The 23,172-nt window shown below is 42.9% G+C and overlaps 1 protein-coding gene across 2 annotated transcripts in view; it reads right to left on the minus strand.

Moving 5' to 3' along the window:
- ASTN2 (astrotactin 2) overlaps positions 1-23,172 on the minus strand; it is an 829,294-nt gene that overhangs the window by 468,799 nt on the left and 337,323 nt on the right. The gene's annotated exons all lie outside the window — the stretch shown is intronic.

The raw sequence follows: 23,172 nt of genomic DNA on the forward strand, positions 1-23,172 counted from the left end.
GTAAAGGACTAATAAGGGAGATCAAATATACATAGATCGCTATAATTCGACCTAGAGTGTGGTAAGAACAGCCTGAAATGGGTGAGCTTGTCTCCATATAAGGAGAAAAAAAAGGGGAGTCGGACAGAAATCACTGAAATGTTGGTTGTTAAGCCAGGCCTTGAAGGATATGAAGGATGACAACAAGCTAGGTAAAAGTTTAGGTGGCATTTGTACCTTAAGGCTCACCTTCAAATTTGGCTCATACTTTGCTTAATATCTCTATTAGTTAGAAAGTATTCCATTTAACTGATGGCCTCATGAGGGGTCTGTCCAGAAAAAAATCCAACCATTGTTAATATAATGAGAACTGTTTGCATAACATCAGTGTAACCTGGCAGCCAAGGAGAGTGGACTGGAATGTGCATGCATAAATAATGATGACTCCACTGTACTAGTCAGTGGGGGCAGTAGACACCATTGAGTGAGCTTGTGTACTGTGTGGCCATTGCATTCAAAGTGACTGAGCAAGTAGATCAACAAATCTGCATCAAATTTTGTGTTAAGCTTGAACATTCTTCTGTGAAAACTATTCAGATAATTCAGAAGGCCACAGTTTGGGGCAACTAGTGACTGGCAGCTTCATCATGACAATGCCCCTGCTCATGCGTCACATCTTATGAAGAATTTTTTGGCAAAACATCAAATTGCCTGGGCGACCCAGCCCCTCTACAGCCCAGATTTGTCACCCTGTGTCTTCTGGCTTTTCCCAAAACTAAAATCACCTTTGAAAGGGAAGAGGTTTCAGACCATCAATGAGCTTCAGGAAACTACAACTGGGCAAGTGATGGCGATTGGGAGAACTGTGTGAGGTCCCAAAGTGCCTACTCTGAAGGGGACTGAGGCGTCATTGTCCTATGTATAATGTTTCTTGTATTTTGTATCTTCTTCAATAATTGTCTCTATTTTTCATATTACATGGCTGGATACTTTCTGGACAGGCCTCATATATGCTGTTATAGATTCATTGTTTCATTCATTCTTATATTTTTCATTTAACTAAAAGAACACCTTCTATGTGCTAGACCCTGTCCTAGGATCTGGATGACTGAATGAGTAAAATATGGTGTCTGTCCACTGAGAACGTAAACTTGAAGGAAGGAATCCAGAGAGGCCAAAGCTAATGCAAATCATGAGTGCTTCGTATTCCCCCTTTCCTGCTACCTCATCTAGAACGCACATTTCTTGAAGGTAAAGGCCATGCCGTGTTTAACTCTGTAATCTCCACAGTGCTTAGGTTGTAGCAGAGGTTCAGAAGGTGTTGAGGGGTTGTGTGTGTGGGAGGGAGAGAGAGGGAGAGAGAGAGAGACAGACAGAGAGACAGACAGAGAGATATCACACAATAAGGTCAAATAGTGGCAGGAAAACAACTCTCTCTGGCTAAACTCTAGCATTACTTTGGACATAAATACATAGGAAAGGACTAAAAAGCCCATTCCCTATGTCTCATATTTCTCTAGTTTTCCAATGGATCCCTGTTTTATTTTCTTGGCTTTGGGTCAAAAGTACCCTCCTTTGTGTGGGTGCTCTGAGATTCTTTGTGCTCAAATCAATCTCCCCAGAGAGTAAGGACTCTGAAATGAATCTTTACCAAAATCTCAACTTCAAAATGTCATGTTTCCTTATTTTTAAATATATATATATATATATTTCTCCCACTGGCTTGTGGGAATATACATCATCTAATTAGCCAAATGGATTTTCAGTTCAGCCCAATCATTTCCTTATCTAGCATCTGAAGCTCGGCGTTGCTCAGGGGACTGCACAGGCACGGAGGTCCTCATTAACTCTGATCTTCAATTACATTGATTATGAGCCCGCTTCTATAATTGTGCGGCATAGATCAGGGGTGAGCTGGGATGCTCAGGCCATTCCGTAGTGTTCTAAGAAAAGCCAGAGGCAAATTAGCCCCCAAAGAAACAGAAAGCTACAGACTAGAACTAAAAATACCACGGGAAGAGGTATCACCAAACAAAACTGCCTGGAGAGCCAGAGCAGAGGTGCAAATCCCCTTCATTACACCTTCAATCACAAGACAGACCCCTGAGAACCATGAACAGAAGGTTTTAAAAGAAGTCTTGGGACACAGTGCTGAGTGGGGACAGGGGGATGAAAGATTCCATACATGGTAAAAAGATGCTATTCACAAACGAAGCTCAGGGAGTTTTTCTGGCCCAAAGTACTTACTTCTTCTTTTTTCTCCCTGTTTCTGGGTGCAAAATAATTACAGACTTCCTATCTTCTGTTATATCGTGTATCCCCCGGATTCCATCTGTAAGAGCCTTGAACCTGGGAGATGTGTCTTTCCAGAAGACATGATGAAAAACAAGTTGTATTGAAGTATAAATGAGGAACCCATCTACCTTCCACCCCATACACCCATGGAGAATTAAGTCAGGCTTGAATTCATTCCATCACTGTTGACTAAAAGCTATTTGAAGAGTGAGGACTGAAACTCTGGGAACATGAGGTTAAACGCAACAGTTGGAGGGTTTGTGAGAATGGGCAGAGAAACCCTGGACAGCTGGGAACACTCAGTCTCTGAGAGCAGCAAGCCTCGAGGGTCATGGGGTGGAGCGGGTTCTCTTAAACTGTCTCCGAGCCCTCAGACACCGACCTCTATGCCTTCACTTCCCGACCTCCTCGCAGCTCTCTTCCTTTTTGCCATTTTCTTTCCCTTTTCCTCGGGTCAACTTCAACCTACTCCTCTGTACTGTCTCTAGCTCTTCTGGGCTGGCAGTGCCCACCCCCAAAATTCATATGTTAAAGTCCTAACCTCCCAGACCTCAGAACGTGACTGCATTTGGAGACGGGATGTTTGATGAGGTAAATGAGGTTAGATGAAGTCATTAGGCTGGACCTACTCCAATATAACAGATGTTCTTCTTATATGAAAAGGAACTCGGGACACAGAAACACAGACGGAAGACCATGGGAAAGACAGGAGGAGAAGATGCTCTCTACAAGTGAAGCAGGAAGGTCCTCAGCATAAACCGACCCTGCCGATGCCTTGATATTGAGCTTCGAGCTTCCAGAGCTGTTAAAAAATAAATTTCTGTTGCCTAAGCCTCACTGTGTGTGGTACTCCGATACGGCAGCCCTAGCACACTAACACACTACCTGTCTTATTGGACAGCCATCTCTTAAGCCTGCTATTTTCTCCATTTATTAACCTTTATTCTGTGTCACGGATCCCTATGGATCATTTCTCAGGAGAAAGTTTCCAAATGAGTAAAACATAATACCTAGTAACTGAACCGATAACTGAAATACAGTTCTATCCATGGAGCCCCTCAGGGGGTTGTGGAGCGCAGGATAAATACCCTAGTCTGAAACTAAGCTATTTTTATCCATTCCACAGAAGCCCAGTCTGCTGTCTGACCTGGTTCCAAACACAGGCAACACCCCAGGATGAACGGAGGGAGTGGCAGTAAGGTGGGACAGTAAAGTGTGTGAATGTGAAACAGATAAGAAAGAGGAGGAGAAAGCCAAGAAAACACTGACCCATTCCAGCGGCTATTCTAGAAGGTCAGCTTCTTCCTTTTGGTCCATTACATGGAAACATTATTTTTTAAAGCTCTGAAGAAGAGATCAGAATTTTATGACGCTAAGTTATATATCTAATTGTCAATAGTGTTACAAAACTTTGAGTTCCTCTTGCTCAGTGTCTCAACTCTTTTCTCAGTATCACCCACTAAGGAGCACTTTTAGGCTTTTGTTTTTTCCTAATCACTTACCACCCATGTAATTTTAGTTCCACAGGCACTGCATACCTGTTTATGTGCTGTGTTGTTGCTGTACATAAGAAGAGAACAATTTTTGTGCTCCCCCCAAGAATCAATTTTCATATTTCAGGAGGTATTGTTGTACACATTGAGATGAGGGAAGGGGAGGGAAGGGCCCAAGATCCCCGTGGGATTAGTGAAATAACTCAACTGGAACCTAGACTGTATGACTGCCCGCATCTTCACGCTGTATGGGAACCGAGGGTCAGAGAGGTGAGCTAACTTTCCCAAGGCAACAGAGTTGGAAAGTGCTGGCGCTGGACCAGAACCCAAGCGCTGTGACTTCTAGCTCAGGGTCTGTCCAAGGATTTCTGGCCGAAGATCAAGAATCGATCTGGAGGAAAAATGTGAGCTGTCTGTCACCAGGTGAGAGCTCCCTCACTGGGGGTGTGAAATGATAACACCCTTCGGAGGTGGAGGAATTTGTCACCAATCATCCCTAGAAAGGAGCATGGTGAGGAACAGGCCCCTCATATTTTTTAAATGGTCTGTGTTAGAAAAACAGCGATGTCCAAACGAAGCCCTACGGAAGCCTCTTTTCCTCTCCTCCAAGAAGGCTTCCCTAAAGAGGTAGAGGCGCATTCACTCCAGGCCGCTGTTACATTTCTGCCACTCCCTGCTGGTCCCACAGCGAACTGTGATCAGAGCCCGGCTGAAACGAATTGCCACCCAACTACGTGCCTTTCTGGATCCCTGGTCTTCCTTCAAAGTTCAGTTACGGGCGTTGAGGTCTTCAAAAAACAAGGTTTAAAGTGCTAACCCTTCATAAAGTTATTGTTCTCCCCAGGGGTATACCAAGGTGGTGCCAAGGTAGACAGTGGGAAGAACAAAGCCTTGATGTTTCTCCTTTTACTTCAAATTATTTAAATTTTTAAAGAAGAATTGTGGTTAAAGGAAGGAACCTATGGGCTTTTAACTTAAGAATTTACGTTCTTTTTCTTTTAACCTCCTTCATTATGTCATTGGGAACATGCATCAAAACCAACCTCAGTGCTGGATTCCTTTTTGATCAAAGATCAGTCATCTTGAGGGAACACGGTGGACAGTTAATCCCAAACATCGCAGGTCCTATAGCTCTGACTTGCTCATTTTACAAAGATTCCCTCTCTTCCAGCTGCCAAATAAGACATGAGCTTAGATGGGAGGCAAAGAGCTGGACTCTGGAGTTTAACAAGCATGGGTTAGATCCTAGCCCAGCCACCGAGCTGCTGTGTGACCCTGGGCAAATACTTGACCTTGGTGAGCCTCCTCCATTTCCTTATCTGTACAATGGAAATACTTCATAGAGATTCTATAACCATTAAATAAAGTGTATTTGAATTACCTAAATACAGGACATGCCTGTGTTCCAGGGACACTATTCTAGGGGATAAAATTTACATAGCCAACAATGTATTCTACATACAATTGTACATCTACCCACATACACCATACATATTATTGTGTATTTCATCTATGTGTATACATTTGGATAAGTGTGTGTCCAGGTATATGTATGCATATATAATTCTATGAATAATATAATTCTATGAATAATTGTATCCTATGAGGATGGTGTTTCCCAGAGTTATGCAATGTAGGGGTCCTACCTGAGACAGAGGAACACAACAGCTTCATTTAAACAACAACAGCAACAAAATAACCACCTTTCTCCTGCCTAACCAGTATGCTCATTTCCCCTATGATGTTTCACAACTTATGCCAGCAGCAGCATCTCCTGAGATTTTCTTAACACCCAGGGTGAGTTGGGTAGGGCAGGGATGAAGGATGCTACTTTAAGGTGTGTTTCGGGTGTGGGGTAACACTGTAGAGACCCTTGAAGGATGCCTGGCACGTAACTGTATGGAGAACATACACAATGTGTGGCTATAACAGGACTGGCTGACTGGGTTAACACATGAAATTAATGCACTGTGTGACTTCCCAGATCCACCAAGTGCCCCCGCTCCTGCTTCTTTGGGTTCCCCCTACTTTACAAAATACACTTCTTACTGTTCCAAAAATATCCAAGCAAACATCAGGTCCTGTTTGGCAAAGACGGCTCACCACTGTGAGCCCTAATAATAACTGCATTAGCAATGCCTCCCAGATCTGTTTCATTAATACATTGTGGGTTCAATGTCAATTGCCAAATTAGGCCCAGGCACCTGCCTGCTTTTGTGGCTCCCACTGAGTCTGTGTGTAGGTGTGTGTGTTCCTTTCTCTCTGGCCTCCTTCCTATTCTCTTCTCTTCTGTCAGGAATAAATTAAGTGGGAAAAACACAGACCTTGGAATTGGCACACCTGCCTTCAAAAAGTGCCCGTACCGCTAACTCTGTTTGAATGACCTTGAGAAATGCTTAATATTTCTTTTCTCAGCTTCCCCATCTAAAAGTGGATGGATAATATTTACCTTGCAGCATTTACATTGAATAGTTTACACAGTTTAAATGTGACTGTGTGAGTACCTGATGTATTCGATACGCTCACCAAATGGGGGTTGTTACTGCTGTTACTAATCTATTTGACCCTAGAAATAACTCTGGAGGGCAGGTGTTACTTTTAGCCCCAACTTTACAGAAAAGGAAGCTTGAGAAGGTTAGAGGTTCATGTTTAAATTGTGCAGTTAGGAAGTTGGTGATTCCAAAAGAGAACTCAGTCTGTCTGTCTCCCAGTCTGGAACTCTGTCTGTAACACCAGGTTGCCTCCTGTTCTTCTCACTTCACTCTCTGTACTAGTAAGATGTGTGTGTGTGTGTGTGTGTTTTGTGTCTATCAATATCCATCTCCGGTTATTCCTCTAAGTACTCAGCTTCTTGTCATGGCTGGAACATAAATCAGCCCATGTGGAGAGTGTATGACACAGAGAGAGAGAAATGGCAGAGAGAAGGTGACATAATATTGTAATTCAATACTTAATGTCTCCAAAGACATGTCATACATCCTCAAGACATTTCCAGAAGATATTTTCTGGAAACTGGACAATAATTCAAATTAATGCTAAGCCTAAATCTAATTGTTTTATGATGCTACCAAGGGCTACACCAGGCAAAGCTTCCAAAAATCAGAGGTTTCAAGTTATATTGATGGAATAGATTTCACTGCCGGGTGCAGATGAGAATAGCTGCCTAAAAATATAATATTGCTATTTGGAGCAACATAATAAAGGAGACTCCCAGCTTAGCCATGGTGTAGCGTTCATAGCAATCAGCCCTCCACCAGCCAAACCCCACTGGGAAAGTTGGAGAGTAAGGTACAATCTTTAGTTGAGGGCCAAATGAACAGGATACAGGATGGCTGAGATCCACATTTCTGCTCTATGAGATATGAAGGACGAACGTTTTCATTCTGCTCCCAGACTGGGTAGCACTGGGCCTTAGAGCCAGACAGGACTGATGGAAGCCTCAACCCTGCCACTTCCCAGCCGACGGACTTTATGCCCATTACCTGACTTTGTGAGCCTTGGGGCTCCTCTTTGATAAATGAGGATAATGATGCCTACCCCCCACTCCTTCGTACAAAGGCACATGGAGATGGTGGATGAAGAAAGCACATTGCCCAAGAACATAGAGAATCTTATCTTAGGTTTCGAACAAACAAACAAGCAAACAGCAAATTGGGGGGGGGGTCATGTAGGGATAGCAGCAATCAAAAATTCTGGAACATTTACACTGAGTCACCCATCCAACAGACTAGAACCAAGAATATAAAAGAAAGGAGATATACTTAATACTTATTTCATTCACTCCTGTATTACTTTTCTCATAAGTGTCCCACTGTTGCGGCTACTACTACTGGTGCCACTACTACAGTAGTATTAGCAGTATAATTCCAACAACTTCAAAGGTTTGGGGAGGAATAAAGGATAGAGTGTGTGTGTGTGTGTGTGTGTACACATATATATATATTCATAGTATTGAGTCATACACATAGTAGGTGACCAATGTGCTTGTTATTGCTTGTTTTGTCCCTAGAGACTAAGGAATGCGTTCTCTCTCCCTTGGAACTTGACAGGTGTTGGTGGAAGGAAGGCATCACTGGACTAAATGCTGCTGCTCCTTCCTCCCAGGCATGTCATCACGAGCCCACTCTCTTGGTCTTCGCTCGGGTTGTTCCCATATTCATAGAGCATCCTCCTCACCATACCTGTCCTTCCAGACCTAGCCCACAAAGGGTAAACTTGTCCTTCCCTTGTCCTCTCACCTGGAAGTGACCTGTCCTTCTTCTGTCCTCAAAGGCCTAGTATGTACACCTCTCTGCTTACATTAATGTCACTACTAATGCATGTGAGTTTGGTGCACACTGAGTATCCCCATGTGCCAAGGTTTGGGACATGCTGATGTACTGATATCTGTCTACCTTGGAAGAGAGTGAGCTTTCTGAGGTCCATCCATGACTAACTCATCTTCAGTCTCCCATTTCTTAGCACAGTTTCATGTACTTAGCAGGCAATGAGTAAACATTTTGGATGGATGGATGGATAGATAGATGGATGGATAGATAGATGGATGGATGGATAGATGGATGAATGGATGGATAGATGGATGGATGGATGGATGGATGGGTGGATGGAGTAACAAATGGTGTGCTTTCAACTATTTGAAGAATACTGCCTTAGTATTATCAAATGGAAACAAATGAAGGAATCCACATGGTTTTCCTCCCACACTCTCCAACAGTGCTTCAGATTTCACCTGCGTCCTACTAATGAGCACAATTTCTTTTTAACACTTAAAACATTGTGTAACACCTTTATATCCAATCTCACTTGATCCTCACGGCATAGAATATTAGAGGTTCTAGAGTCAGACAAATTTTGTTCAGTAGTTGTGTGAGCCCGGGCAGACTTATTACCCTCTTTGGAGCTCAGTTTTCCAATGAAAAAAAAAAAGAAAAATAACAGTTATTATCTCTTCAGTTATTGTCAAGAAGAAATAAGTTAATTAATATAAAATATTTTGAGTGATTGGCATTCAATTTCACTATACTCTATATATGCATGTATGTTCTATAGAATTATTATCATTCCCACTTTGTAAATGAAGATGTTGAGGGAAGTAATGATGTTTGTTGCCCAAGTCACACACAGTCATTTAATTACAAAATGGGACCAGAGTCCAGATATCCGCCCTCTAGGTATTACACTTCTTCTGCTGTGACTTTACTTTTCAGCAGGTTGGTGGCTGTGTTTAAGTCTGAGTGTATCTATCTGTGTAGTCTAGAAATGTTCACAAAGCAACATATATATGCCAGTCCTGGTCATGAGAATATGCCCTGGATATTCTGCAGGGGACAAAAGACACAAAACTATAGCACTTGGCTGTAGAGAGTGTGCAATGTTCGGGTAGGAGATGAGCATTAAACAAGTAAATACACCAACATTTACATAACTACAAATAAGGACCAATGTGAAGAAAGAACCAAGCTGTTGTAAGCACCAAATAGGGTGTGTGTGTGTGTGTGTGTGTGTGTGGTGGCACGGGGAAGGCAGGGTGGTGGTATCAATGAAAGACTGTTATTTGCAAACATGCAGCTAAAATGGTATATGTGATGTTTCTGAGATAGCAAATAGGTTGGGTTCTGTTTCCAGTTGGAACTAACGGTATAGAACATAATGTTAACTGAACTGGGGGATACATAGGTCATTTAGTGCGTATTTATGCTTTTGCTTTTAAACTTAATTGTCCTTTCTGGGTGCTAAGTACCTAAAAGATCACAGTTAAATGCTCAAACCATGATTTTGTGAATCTGAACCAAACTCCATGGTGCCTTTTTCACAATTTACACAACAAGAATGGGCAGTAGCACAGGCCACATAGGAGCCCAATCATAAACTAACAGAATTTCACTTTTTCAGATAACCAGTCAATTTTCTATGTTTGCTGTTGTTAAGTTCATTTAGATGATGAGGCCCTTTTGTCTTTTTATATATAGAGAGAGTCTAATACAGTATTTAAGGGCAGAAACATGGAGTCGAGCAGCCGGTATTCATGTTTTGGCCCTGACACAAACTAACCAATGATAATGATACAGTTAAATGGGTCTTAGTTTCTCGGCTTTAAAACTGTGGATACTAATCTCATAGGAATGAGAAGCAATATATGTAAATTAACTTTCTGTTGTTTCAGATTACTCACTTCCATGTAAATGAGATGTGTGTGTGTATATGTGTGTGTGTGTGTGTGTGTTTGTGTGTGTTTATAATTTAAAACAGTACCTGGCACATAATAAATGTTTAATAAGTGTTAGTTATTCTTAGAGTATTTCTACCTACACATATTTGAGATCCTATTGTGTAACACAAGGGGATGTTGTCTTGTGCAAACACAATTTGGCAAAAACAAACACAATAACCAAGATTCCTGCTTAAACAACATATTAGCTTTGGATGTCACAGTGTAAACAAAAGCTCATTCTCATTCTGCGACTTTTTTGTTTTCTTAATTGCCTGCTCTTGCTCTGGACCCCAGCCAGGCGTCAGTCTTTAGCCGCACCATGGCTACCGACACATCAGACTGTGTACGCGCATACACAAGAACACACAGCCTCCTGTTGCTTCTCATGGCTGCAGAGAAATGACATGAAAAGTGAGTGATTTGAAACCACTGAAATTTAATTAAAAACAAAATTAAAAGTTGTTCCAAGCCCGGTGCTTCAGCCAGCAAGACTCAGAGGAAATTAGTAGGAGCTGCTAATAGCTGGATCCAATTCACAAGGCTCTATGAAGAGACAGGCCAGAGGAACAAAGTGGTGTACTCTTTAGATGAAACAATTAAAGATCTCTTCTGAGACATAATCACCCACAGTATACCAGGGCGGAAAGGAACATTATTTGCTGGTGTGTTGCTTTTTTGACTTTCTCATTTTCATTATGGGAAAGTGCCCTGAGATTCCCCGGGCAGCATTTTCTATGGCAACAGAGAAGGACACTGATTTTGAAAATCAAATGAGTGGAAGGTGGGAGCAGATTTCTTTTAAAAATATAATTGTCACTCACTACCTGAAAGTGTCTACCTTACCTTTGCAATTTCAATTACTCAGGCCGCTAAGTAAAATTCTAATCCTGCCCTAATTATGGAGCTCAACATGATGAGCCAAGAAGGGCTGGCTGGGGACTGGGGACTGGGGACTGGGTGCCGGGATGATTGAATGAGCTGCCTTCTCGGCTATCATCACAGATGGAACCAGAGCAGACAGTGGGGCCGTGTCTGAGACAGAGCAGAGAGGCAGGTTGAAGAGAGGCCACTCTGTCCCCGGTTCTCAGAGCAGCATGGGGACAGGCAGAGGAAAAGCAGCAAAGCCCTGTGGACCACCAGGAAGATACAGGAAATAAGCCTAGAGCAAGTGATGAGGGCGTGGGGTGGAAAGAAGACTGGGCAGGGCGGGGGGGAGGGGCGGTGAGGAGTGAGGGGAGGTTAAAGCTGGGTTGCTGAAACTTCTCATGAGTGCCAACTAGTGGGAAGTGGGGGTTTTTGTTTGTTTTGTTTTGTTTTGTTTTCCAGTGAAAGAGAGTGGTGTTTCCTGCATGGCACTATACAAATGAAGCACGAGCATCTCTTGCTGGAAAAACCCCAACTCCTCGATCGGGGGTTGGGGGTGGGTATTTTAAGGTGTCCGGAGCAGTGTTGGGTTGCGATGAAGGTGAAATGGGGAGCTTTGGGAGCACAGAGAGGGGCCGCCAACTCCTCTGCTGTGTAGCCACATCTAAACTGAATGCTGTAGCACCAAGAGGCAGTGGTTAGGAGACAGTGGGGGGGGAAAGCGGATTTAAGCAAAAGAAAAGGAATGTTTGTAAAGGACCAGAAACAGAGCCTAGGCCTCCAGAAATGGCCACATCATTTGGGCAGAGTGCAAAGGGGATGGGAAATGGCAAAAGACAAGGATGCAAACATATTCTGCCTCTCACGTTCTACAACTTCGAAAATGTGGCCAAGCTGCCTGCAACACAACACGCCTACACGGTGCCTGCCCTACCCTGTACCCACGTTTTTCCTCTTCAGGTGGCAGGAGCTGCCATTTCCAACTAATGCGAGATTCCAAAGGGGGCACCAGCTCTGATGGCCAGGATCCTGGCCCGCCGCTCAGGCCTCTGCTCCCCTGGCAGGTCCTGTGCCCTGCACTTTAATGCTGCCTTTGGGTCTGTGCCGGAAACGGCCACACCTGGAGCCTTCACCCTCACAGGTGACATCAGCATCTGAGTGAGGGCGGGGACAGATCACTTTCTCTATCCTCCGTCCGAGCCATGACAGAGCAGTGAGACATCACCTGAAATAATAGTCAAATGATTCAAACCTTCATGAGAGCAGCCTTCAGAGACCTGGAGAATTCATTTTGCTCGCAGAACACAGTGGCAAGTCTTACTAATAATGTTCATCCAGGCAGGATTTATAAAGGTCCTAATCCTGTGTATTCCTCAAAGTCGCTTGCATTTTTCTTTTTTTTTCCCCTACAAACATAGCTACAAGGTGAACATCTAATTCTTGATGGTGCATAAGAGAGCGGGTACTTGAGCGGTACAGGAGTAAGAGTAAGAACAGCAAGCTGTTGAGTGTGGTCACCGTGGGCAGGCTCCTGCATTTAACAACAATTGAATCTTCACAGTCAGACTGATTCAGAGGGCACCAGGCTCCCCGTTTTTCAGAAGATGAAGCTGCATCACGGGAAAGGTGGAGTCAGGATTGACACCCAGGTACTCTGGAGCCAGTGCTCATATCCTTACGCACCTTCCCTTCACTGCTGGGCAAAAGTGTTTTATTTTTAAAAGATTTTATTTATTTATTTTTAGAGAGAGGGTAAGGGAAGGAGGAAGAGAGGGAGAGAAACATTAATTGTGGTCGCCTCTTGTGCGCCCCCGACTGGGGACCCGGCCCGCAACGCAGGCATGTGTCCTGACTGGGAATTGAACCAGCAACCCTTTGATTCGAAGGTCTGAGCTCAATCCACTGAGCTACACCAGCCAGGGCAAGTGCTTTTATTTTAAGGTCTGGAGTCACCAACCTCTCAGGGATCCGAGAACACTAAACCAGAGAGTCTTTGACCTTTCCGCCTCTTGGTCCTTTCCTTGCAGTTTGTTGCTGAACTTCATTGGTTCTAGCTCTACAGTATCTCCCTTATTCTCTTTGGCACTTCAAATGCCCTTGTCCAGATGTTATCACACAGACTAAATGGAACAGCCCCCTAATAGGCTCCTTGCCTTCAGCCTGTCTCCGCAGACTCACCTTCCATATCCTGTTCAGTCAGTCTGTTCAATATCTTTATTGAACACAGAATGTGCACTGAAGATTGTATAGGAACAAGACTGATACACTGTCTGCGCCTAAGGGTTTCAAGTAGCATTAGCTGGGACTGTTGTTTACTGAGTATTGACCAGCGCTAAGCACTAGCCAAGCATATCCTAGGCAGTCATCTGATTGCCCTTTGATGGGGTTTACTGTTATGATGCCCATTTCACAGATGAGCAGACCAAGGCTTACAGATGAAATAACTAGCTCAGTGCTACACAGCTAGGAAATATCTGACCAAGGCACTGAACCCAGACAGACTGTGAGCCTGCAGCTGAGACTCTTAGACATCGAATAAGCAATTTTAAATGAGCTGAGTGCCAAAGGAAAAGTTCGGGGCCATTTAACAGGAAGACCTATCTCAGACAACGAGAGTGATAATGTTGATAATGCCAATAAAAACTAATATCACCGAGTGCTTCCAGTTTGCCAAACATTCTGCTGAATATTTGACAAATATTATCTCACTCAATTTTCCACAGAGGGAGCTACTGTTATTAAGCCTGCTGCACAGATCAGAAGCAAGCCAGGACGGTTGTGTAACATCGGGCTGCTGTGAATTCACAGAACCAGAATTTGAACCCAGATGTGCCCGACTCCACAGCCTGCTCTCTTAGCTGACATACTGCACTGCTCTTTGAACAAGCAATGTGACCCCTCAATGCCCTTGTTTAAAATCTTTCAGTGGTTTCACGACCACGATCACCTCCACAATGAAAGCCCAACACAGACCCCTGCTCTTCCTACCGTTGCTCCTCTGTGCCCTGTGCGTGCCACATGGAGCCCCTGGGTTCCTGCCCCTCCTTTGCTCATGCTGTGAGCCCTTTGCCTGGAAGATCTCCCTTCTTGTCCTCAGTCGTTTCCACCATCTCCAACACAGCAAGTACTCTCACGCCCAGTCCTCCCTGACCATGCAGTTTCTTCCGATGAGACAAATCCTCTGTGCCCCAAAGCTTCACTCAGATCTGCGCAGTGGGAAACCCTCCAGGCTTCCTTGGCAACCTTGCTGACTCTTGTCTAGATATGCCCCACCTGGCCCAGATTATGATTTGTCTTCTATTGTAGCCTGGGGCTTTATAGCTGCCTTGTCTTTTTTAAAGAAAAAGTGTGAGCCCTTTGAGTGCGTAATTAGCACTTACCGAGCATCTGTTATGGTGTATTTTCATGTCACCCTCAATTTCATCCTCATTACCATCCTGTGACCTAGGGACTAAGAGCTGTACCTTTACTGGTGGTGAAATTGATGGTTCAAAGGAGTGAGGTAACTTGCCTAAAATTCACAGTTAGTGAAGGAAGGCAGATTTGATCCCGAGGTTTCCCGATTCTAAATTTCATACTGCTTTAGGGCTGACAGTGTCTGAGTTTGTCCTAGAATATGAGTCCCAGCACTCAGCAGGAGTCAGCAGAAAGTCTTATGTATGCACTCACCAGTAAAGACCAAGTGGGAACCAAGGTTAAAGCAGAGGGAGGAATATAGGGGGTGCGGGGGTGTTCCGGGCTTCAGAAATGATTCCAGCTGAGGGCAAGATACCCAGGTCTTTAGCAGAGGCTCCGAAAGTCACCAAGAGCTGCCAAAAGACCGAAGGCTGTGCAGCTGCAGATATATTTGGCTTCGGTAATCCAGAGGGGTGGCTAGGGAGAAAAGCCAAACAGCAAGGGCACCAGAGCCAGGATGGGGAGGGACAGGGCAGAGAAGTGGGAAGGATGTACAGGGAGAGGGTGGAGAGGCCAGAGGGATGTGCAGGTTTTAATTATTCCTCCCATTTCATCATTTCCCCTCTGAATAGGATGCACACTCCCCCTTCCACACTGTTGCTGGCATCTGACATGTTCAAGGTCCCTCAGCAACTGATGCTGGAAGCTCGAGATAGAGAGGCATCTATCCCACTGGATAGATGGATACCCACTACTTCTTTTCTCATCTGGCAGCCTTGGGAGCTCTCAGTCCCTGCACAAGCTTGGCTGTGATCCTTCTGTGATCCTTCTAAGCTTTCTTCAAATGGCAACTTGTGGGCTGTAAAAGGTTTGCTTAGCTGCCTCTGCTCCCAAGATCCTTGCTCAGGGGACCACCTGGCTACAGACTGGAGCAAACAAGAGTCAGAAGCAAGAGGACCGAGGATGCTAAAAAGATGGCTGCATAAATACTTCGAAGGTCACGCACACAATGAGATGAGGAAATGGTAACTCTAAACCGCCAAGTTTCTCATTCTACTTTTAGAATGTTAGGGCAGGGAGAAATTTTAAGTACCATCTTGTTTCCTTCCTACATTTTACAGCGCAAAAAAAAAAAAAAAAAAAAAAAAAACCCAAGGGCTGGAGAAGTACAGACGTGGCCAAAAGTCATGGTGAATTCACGGCAGAGCTAGACAACAATCTTAGTCATCGAATTCTCTGTCTACCACATTTCCTGTAGCTGCTAACTCAAAATAATTCTTCTCAACCCTTTCCTGCCTGTGTGATGTTCAGGAAGCCACGTAAATTTCTTGGGATTTAGTTTCCTTTAAATTTAAAATGGGGATAATGCCTGTATCTACTTCATCAGGTAATAGAATTAAATTACATAATACTTTGCAAAGCACTTAGCACAGAGCCTGTCACTGAGACATGTTCTGTAAATGTTACCAATGATGAGTGCTGTTATTATCACAGTCTTAGGGAGGCTTGAGTAGCAGGGTCCATGTCCCCTCTGAGAAGCATGCTGTCACCCATCACCCACCTCCTGGTACATGTAAGTGTCTCTAAGACCCAGCTCTGGCAGCGCTTTCTCTAGACATCCTCTCCTCACATCCCTTCCTATCTCCAGCCTGGGGTAGGGGAGTGGCTGCCCCTCCTCTATGGTCCCACAGTGCCCCGTGCAACCTCCAGTGTGACCACACTGCATTTGATGTTTCACCTGCTGGGTGAAGAGGGAGGCCAGAGATTGTGCTTTATCCACCCCTGCCTCCCTAACATCTGAGCATGCTGCAGACAAGGCACTGTGTGATATAGTGATGTGCCACTTAACAGCGGGGATACATTCTGAGAAATGCATTGTTAGGTGATTCATCACTGTGCACACATCACAGAGTGCCCTTACACACATCTAGAGGGTATAGCCCCCTGCACACCAAGGCCATTGGGTGTACCACCATTGTATATGTGCCCCATCGCTGACTGTTATGCTGAGCATGACCATCAGAAAGGGAGAGAAGATGGAAGGGGAAATAACAGGCACTACATATGATATTGGATTAGTATTATTACTGAGGAATTTTTAACTAGTATATTTTCCTGCTGACCAAGCTAAGTCTCCCTGAAGTTGCACGTTCTACTTACTTGGCTAGACCCACTAAGACCTTCTTATAACCTTTTTACTGTCTTCATAAATAATAAAGCTATGAACAGAACAACATTGCCATAATTGTACTTTCACCATTGGCCAAGGTCGTGCACACTTATCAGTCTAGAAACACTCATTTGAGGCAACAAGTATTAAGACTGTTTTTGGGTGAAGAACTAGAGCTCAGGGGCGTGAATTAATGTACCCAAGTCACAAAACTGGAAAACAGAAGACCTGGGAGTAGAACTCACATCTCCTAGGTCCCAGGCCAATGCACTTAACCTCTGTACCGTGTTACCTTCTCTCTCTCCCAGCATTGCACCACTGACTCGACCCTCCCTTACCATGCAAACACCAAGCCAATTATAATGGAACATCTAACTCTGTATGAGTCAGTGGAACATCTTAATGCTGGAATTCACTCACAGAGCCCAAATGGGAGTCAGGGTGCTTCATCCCATTAAAGCTCCCACTCACCGTTCTCTCCTCCCAGTCCTAAAATCGAAGTAGCCTTCCCCTCACAACAGCAGAATAGAAGGACTAATGAGGAAAAACACATTCCCCTACCTCTTTCCACCACCTTCTGCCCTCAGTTCCAGGAACATATTTTTGGACTTGCTTTGCTATCAAAACACAGAAATTAGTCTCTAATTCTGGACGTCAAACTCAGTTATTCCTATTGTTAAGAAGGAAAATTAGTAACAATTCATCCTGGTCAGATGCCAAGCTAACATCTTAGCACAGAGTGTCATTAAAAACCAAGCTGGCTGCTGTGATATCTTTAAAAGCTTGAACATGTTCAGCTGCTTTGGAGGGGTTTCCAGGGTTTGTTCTCCCTCAGTGCCCTCGTCACTTTAAACTGAAGATCAGTTAGTATTTAAGGAAGACATGGCTTGAAGCAGTTTTCCCTTCCATAACTTTGTGGGTTTGGACTTCCCTAATGAAGAGGTTTGAGAAAAACAAACAAACAAACAAACAAACAAACAAAACCCTAACAATTCCACTAAAGGGGGTATTCATAGCTTCCTGAGCTAGCTCCAGGCCATCACTGAGTAAGTTGTTCATTAAGCACAAAAAGGAGAGAAAAAAAAGTTTCCACAGTTTATAATTATGTTACCAGTTCCATTACAGATCTCGTTTTAATTCTGACTGAAACCTAGCCTTGCCTTCCCCCAGCGCTCTCTTGTGAATAGTTATTAAATCTGAGTTGGAGTTCAACCTATTCTTCTTGATTTCAGCACATTAATATGGTTTATTGGTATTTCATCACCACCTCCCACCTGGGTGTTCTGAATCTCAGCTCAATTTAAATTTCCCCCTCTTCCTGGGCTCTGGGATAAAGCTTGTTTCATTTTGATGTTGGGGGGAAAATGTGAATTTGATTGCAGTTTCTTATCTTGGAGGATGGGAGCGAAGACCTAAGGGAGCAGAGTCAATCACAGAAGGGGAGGCAGCATCAGATTTCTTGCAATGTCATTCCCTAGGTTATATCTTCTTAGAGCATCTGGTCTACCTTCCTGCCCTCCCTCCCTTCATTTGTTCCACAGACAAAATTATTACATGTCTACCACATCAGAAGCTCTGTCAGGTATCACAATAGGTTAGGACAGGAATAAGCTTTGGCCCTTGCCCCTGAGGACGTTTTAATGAAGCTACAGAAGTAATTTCTTTTGGATACCAACTCTATGTGCACACTGTCCTAGGTGCTGAACACAACGTGCAAAACCAACAAATATCTCAGTCCTTATGGAGCTTACAAAGAGGGTGAGGGACTGCAACATTAACTAAAGAAGTACATAATTACAAATTGAAATAAGAGCAATCAAGGAACAGAGCCGGGCTCAAGGAGAATGATTAGTAGGGGACCTAATAGAGGTTAAGATACGAACAAAAGAGGTCAATCACTGTAGGGTAGGATGAAATTTGTCGGGGAGAAACTGCATAGGAGAGGTGGGGAGAAATTTTCCAGGCAGTGAGAACAACCTTGGCAGAGGCCCTGAGGCAGGGAGTGGCCAGGGATATTTAAAGAGCCAGTGTAAGAGAGGGGCATAGTGAGGCTAGAGAGCAGGCAGCGGCCTGATCTTGCAGGAACAGAAAGGTTGTGTTAAGAAGTTCAGTCTCTATAACAAGCACAGTAACAAGTACTCGAACAGCTTTATGGGACGATGCAGCATGTTGAGATATTTTTTATTTTAAAAGATCACTCTGTTTGCGATGCTGAGGCAATGTTGGAGGGAGGCAAGATTTAATACAGGAGGACAGTTCTTAGGACTACGACAGTTGCCCAGTGACATACAGTACATAACAATAACAATGATGGAAAGAAGACCATGGGATTCTTAGAAAGAAATACAGTTTTGTGTAATTTTCAAGGAAAAAGAGATTATTTCTGACTGGAGTTTTCTCTGGAAAAGTTTTTGGTGTTTGTTAAAGAATATTTTCTAGAGGAAGGAGAAAATTAGAGTAAGGTCTTAGAGATGTATAAGGCTACAATATATGGAAATAGGTGAGGTACTCTTGGTGGAGAGCAATGCTTAGGCAAATGTACATAAAGAGGCAGATACAAGGTAAAATAACCTATTTGTATACACAGAATTAAGTCTGTGCAAAGAAGTGAAGGACAAAAAGGCAGAGATCATACTACAGAGAACACTCACATCTAAACACAGTTCATTGTCCTGACAGGTCTGCATTCAACACTGGGAATGTGGGGTGCAGGATGGGGAATAGAGTCAAAAGTATCATAATAATTCTGTATGGTGCGAGGCATGTACTTGAATTATAGGGCAGATCACTTGGTAAATCATCTAATTGTCTAGCCACAGCTGTACACTTGACACTAATATAAAATAATATTAAATGTCAACTGTAATTTAAAAATTAAAAAAAAAAATAAAACAAAGCCCCAGATGATTTCAGAGAGCAAGTTGTCCATGAAACTATTGCTTTTAGACAAGCTGCTTGGCAGTCTGTGATTCAGCAGTCATCTGCAGTGTGGTGTCATTTTCCTCTCTCAGACTTGAAAATACTCCTTCCATGTATCCAGATCACTGCAAACTAGCACTGAAGTCAATTATGAACCTCATCCTCATGAAAGGCACAAAGCCACAGATTAACTCACTCTCCTGGCTGAAAGACATGAATAAGGGGTGGAAGCAAGTAAATGTAGACCAAGTTCATTATATACAATTTTGTGTTCAAAAGTAGCTACGTGTGTGATGCACTAATAAACAAGGCCACCTAATGATGAACATTTTGACTCGATGATTTCTCAGGCTGGCAAGGAACCTTTAGGTCCCAGCTCCTCAGTCATAGGAAACATTGGAGAACTGAGTATCACCTTAGTAAAACCCAACACATGGTGCTAACAATTTAACTCAATGAAAAAAAAATAGACATTTTGGTGTGGAGATTTTGATGCAATGGGCATATTGACATTAAAAAAACATTGTTTGTATGTGTAAGTGTGGTTTAGCCAAGTGAAATATTCAAGAGACATCCCTGGTCTTCACCCATTCCTGAGTTTCACTCCATTTCTGATCTTTGGCAAAAAATGGGTGTCACTCATGGGAGCAGTGGTAAAGAATAAAAGGTCCGCAGGTCCTAAAAAATAAGTGTTTTGAAAGTGTTTTAAAGTTTAAAGTTTATATTCAAATAAAACAGCTCTGAACCAAAATACCATGCACCCAAGCCCAACACACCCCTACACTTTTCTTCTACAGCTTCAGAGAAACGTGGTCATCTATTCTCAAAAAATTCTCTATGATGGGGAACTCATTACATTGCAATGACTCCCTTCCACTATTAAAAATATATTATAACAACTACTAACATTTATACAATTTATGGAGCCATTACTAGGTCTCACATACTAAGCTAAAAGCTTTATGGGCATTATTTCATTTATACATCACAATAACTCTGTAAGATAAGTACGATTATTATCCCTGCCTTACAGATAATAAGGTTGAAGCTTAGAAAGTAAAAGTACTTTTATACTAAGGCTCAATCTTCTCCCATCTCTGACCATCCTCATCACCCATATACTTCTAATTTTGCTCCCTGGGGACTTCCAAAACAAACCAGAACCCTTTTCAAGGTAAATACTAATTTTCATGGCCATTTTTGGGTAAGTGTGGGGCATGGGAGGATCTTGGATCAGAAGTTCAGGTACACCCGGACTTTTGTACAAGGCTTCACTCCTGTGTGTTAGTCTGGTGCAATCACTCAACATCTCTGGGAACTGCCTTTCATATATGCAGAAGGAGAATGCTAAATCCTGCCTCACACTTCTGCTATGAGAACTGAATAACTAACTTCATGTGAAGTATTCTGAACACTGCAACATTTATAATAGACATTCTCAATAATATTAAGTTCACTTTTTTTCTGGGTTCTTTGAACTCTTATAGAATGATTCTCCTCTACTCTTTCCTTAAGAAAGAGGTCACTAGGTATCTACAATGTTTTTCCAGTATCTTGACTACAAATCATCTCTTTTGGATAACTGCAAATATACAATTCACCTTCTCAAAGCACAACTCCCAGAACAAAACAGAACAGAACAGAAAAAAGAGAATAGAGAACTCTAGTTGTAATGTTATCTGTCTGCAATAGAATGGAACCATTTTACCCACTTAATAAGGATAACTTACTCCTTTAAAAGTGGTCTCTCCTACTGGCCAAAATATTGGGTGACTATATCCTGACCTACATTGAGTGCCTCAAGGGATACATGAACATGAGTTTTTAATATTAAGCAATTACCACTCATTAATAATGCTACCTGCATGGCAATTTGGATGATGCCCAAAACCATATGATGAAGTCTGCTTTATCACAAAATTCATCCTGTGTCATTCACATTGTATTCAGTGCTATGGGTAACCACTGCAGTTGTGCCATGAGGCAGCTCCATTATTGTGACACTGACAAAAAACTAAGATGGAAGAAAGCAAAGCCCCTTAGCAGGGCTTTAAAGGGTCCCAAGGAGTGATTACATCTGTGAGATAGAAGGAAAGTAACACAGGGAGATTGATCCAGCTCTCAAACTTCTGTTAAGGGATCATCTAAAGTTCTTGTTGAACACATTAATACTTGGGCTCCCCTCCTAGAGAATGTGATTCACTATTCTGGGGATCATTATCCCAGAATAAACGAAAAGCAGATGATTTATAGAATGTAGCTGAAAACACAGTGCTACATTCAGTAAGTTTGGAAGCAAACCCAGTCCATCTCTTCACTCTGTGCTTAGCAGGGCAAAAAGCCACTAGTGGCCTTGAGAAGGCTCAGGAAAGGAAGGAATAATACTTGCCAAGGGTTTGGATAGGGGCTGTGTAAGTATTTATTGTTCTTGCCAGCTGGGCTCTGAACAAGTGCTATATCGTGCTGACCTTTTGCTATAATGGGCATTAAGTATCAAGTATAACTATGTTGTAACACAAGGGCAGAATGGCAGAATTCATTTTCTTCCTGAAGACCAGAACCATTACTCAGCCCCATCCAGTACTTCAGCACCACGGACAGCTCAACTTACAAGGCTAGCCGGGAGCTCTCTCCACTAAGGAAGGGCTGGCAGCTTTGTAGGCAGCTTCAGTTTCATGGGGGAAGGTGAGAAAGGCAAAAGCTGCCTTGGCTGTGGTCCATCTCAGAGAAGTAAGTCATTTGCTTAGCTATAGAAGTGGTAGACAACAGAACAAGTATTTGAGTCCATATTTGTGTTATTCTGTAGGCTCTACTCCTAGTCATTAAACTATTTACCGTGACCTTCAGCAAGTTACTTAGCTTCTTAAGACCTTCATGAAAAAAAATGTTGAAAATCTGAATATCTCCAGTGTGCTCTACAGTTAATGAACCATAATGAATGAGGATAAGACATAAGGTCACACGCCTTCAATAGTGGTCAGAATCTGACCTATTGATTTTTCCAATCTCATGCTCACTTGCACTTGCACGCCCATATTCTAGACACACTTGGGTTCTGGTGATTCTTCCAGCCCCAAGAGCCATGAGATCTTCTTGAGTGGCTGCTTCGGTAAATATTATTCCTCCTCTCTCCCTCTGCCATTTCCCACTCACACATTTGCCTGTCTTATGTTTACATACGATTTTTGTATGCCCATCATTCATGTTTATGTTCACCTATGACTTGATAGGCATAAACCACGATGAAGTGGGAGCAATCACAGGTTGTATTAATAGAAGTCTATGTGTTTCAGAGAAAGGAGGTGGAAGTTTCACTATGAAGAGAAAATGCGGAAGGAATTGGTGCTAAGTTCTGAACACTGAAACTTAAAAGTTGGAGATAAAATTGAGTTACACTGAGATAAAGCTGACAAATACAGGGTTAGAATCTCAAAAACATTCTATATATACCCAATAAGAAAAAATATATATATATATGTATGTGTATATATATATATATTAGAAACCAAAGGCACTAACATGGTGGTTACTTCTGGGAGGGCCTTAACTGGGAAGGAGCATAAGAAAGCTGAAGTTCTGGAAATGTTTTATGATTTGATCTGGGTGGACTCCGGTGTAAAAGTTCATTAAGCTGCATATTTAAGATAGGCCTTGTTTACTGTATTTATGACAAACTTCAACATATCTAAAGATGGTAATGCCAACTGAGAATGAGGGTTTGGAGTATGTTAAGTAGAACTTTATGGAGGGCACTTTAGCAATAGATATCAAGCACCTTAATCAGTTTCTTGGACCACGCTTTGTAAACAATTATACTGACTATGGTGTCTGATTAATTCAACTTA

Source organism: Sturnira hondurensis, unplaced genomic scaffold (genome assembly GCF_014824575.4).
Source record: "Sturnira hondurensis isolate 20B ecotype Veracruz unplaced genomic scaffold, ASM1482457v3 Scaffold0010448, whole genome shotgun sequence".
In the NCBI taxonomy this organism is placed as follows: Eukaryota; Metazoa; Chordata; class Mammalia; order Chiroptera; family Phyllostomidae; genus Sturnira; species Sturnira hondurensis.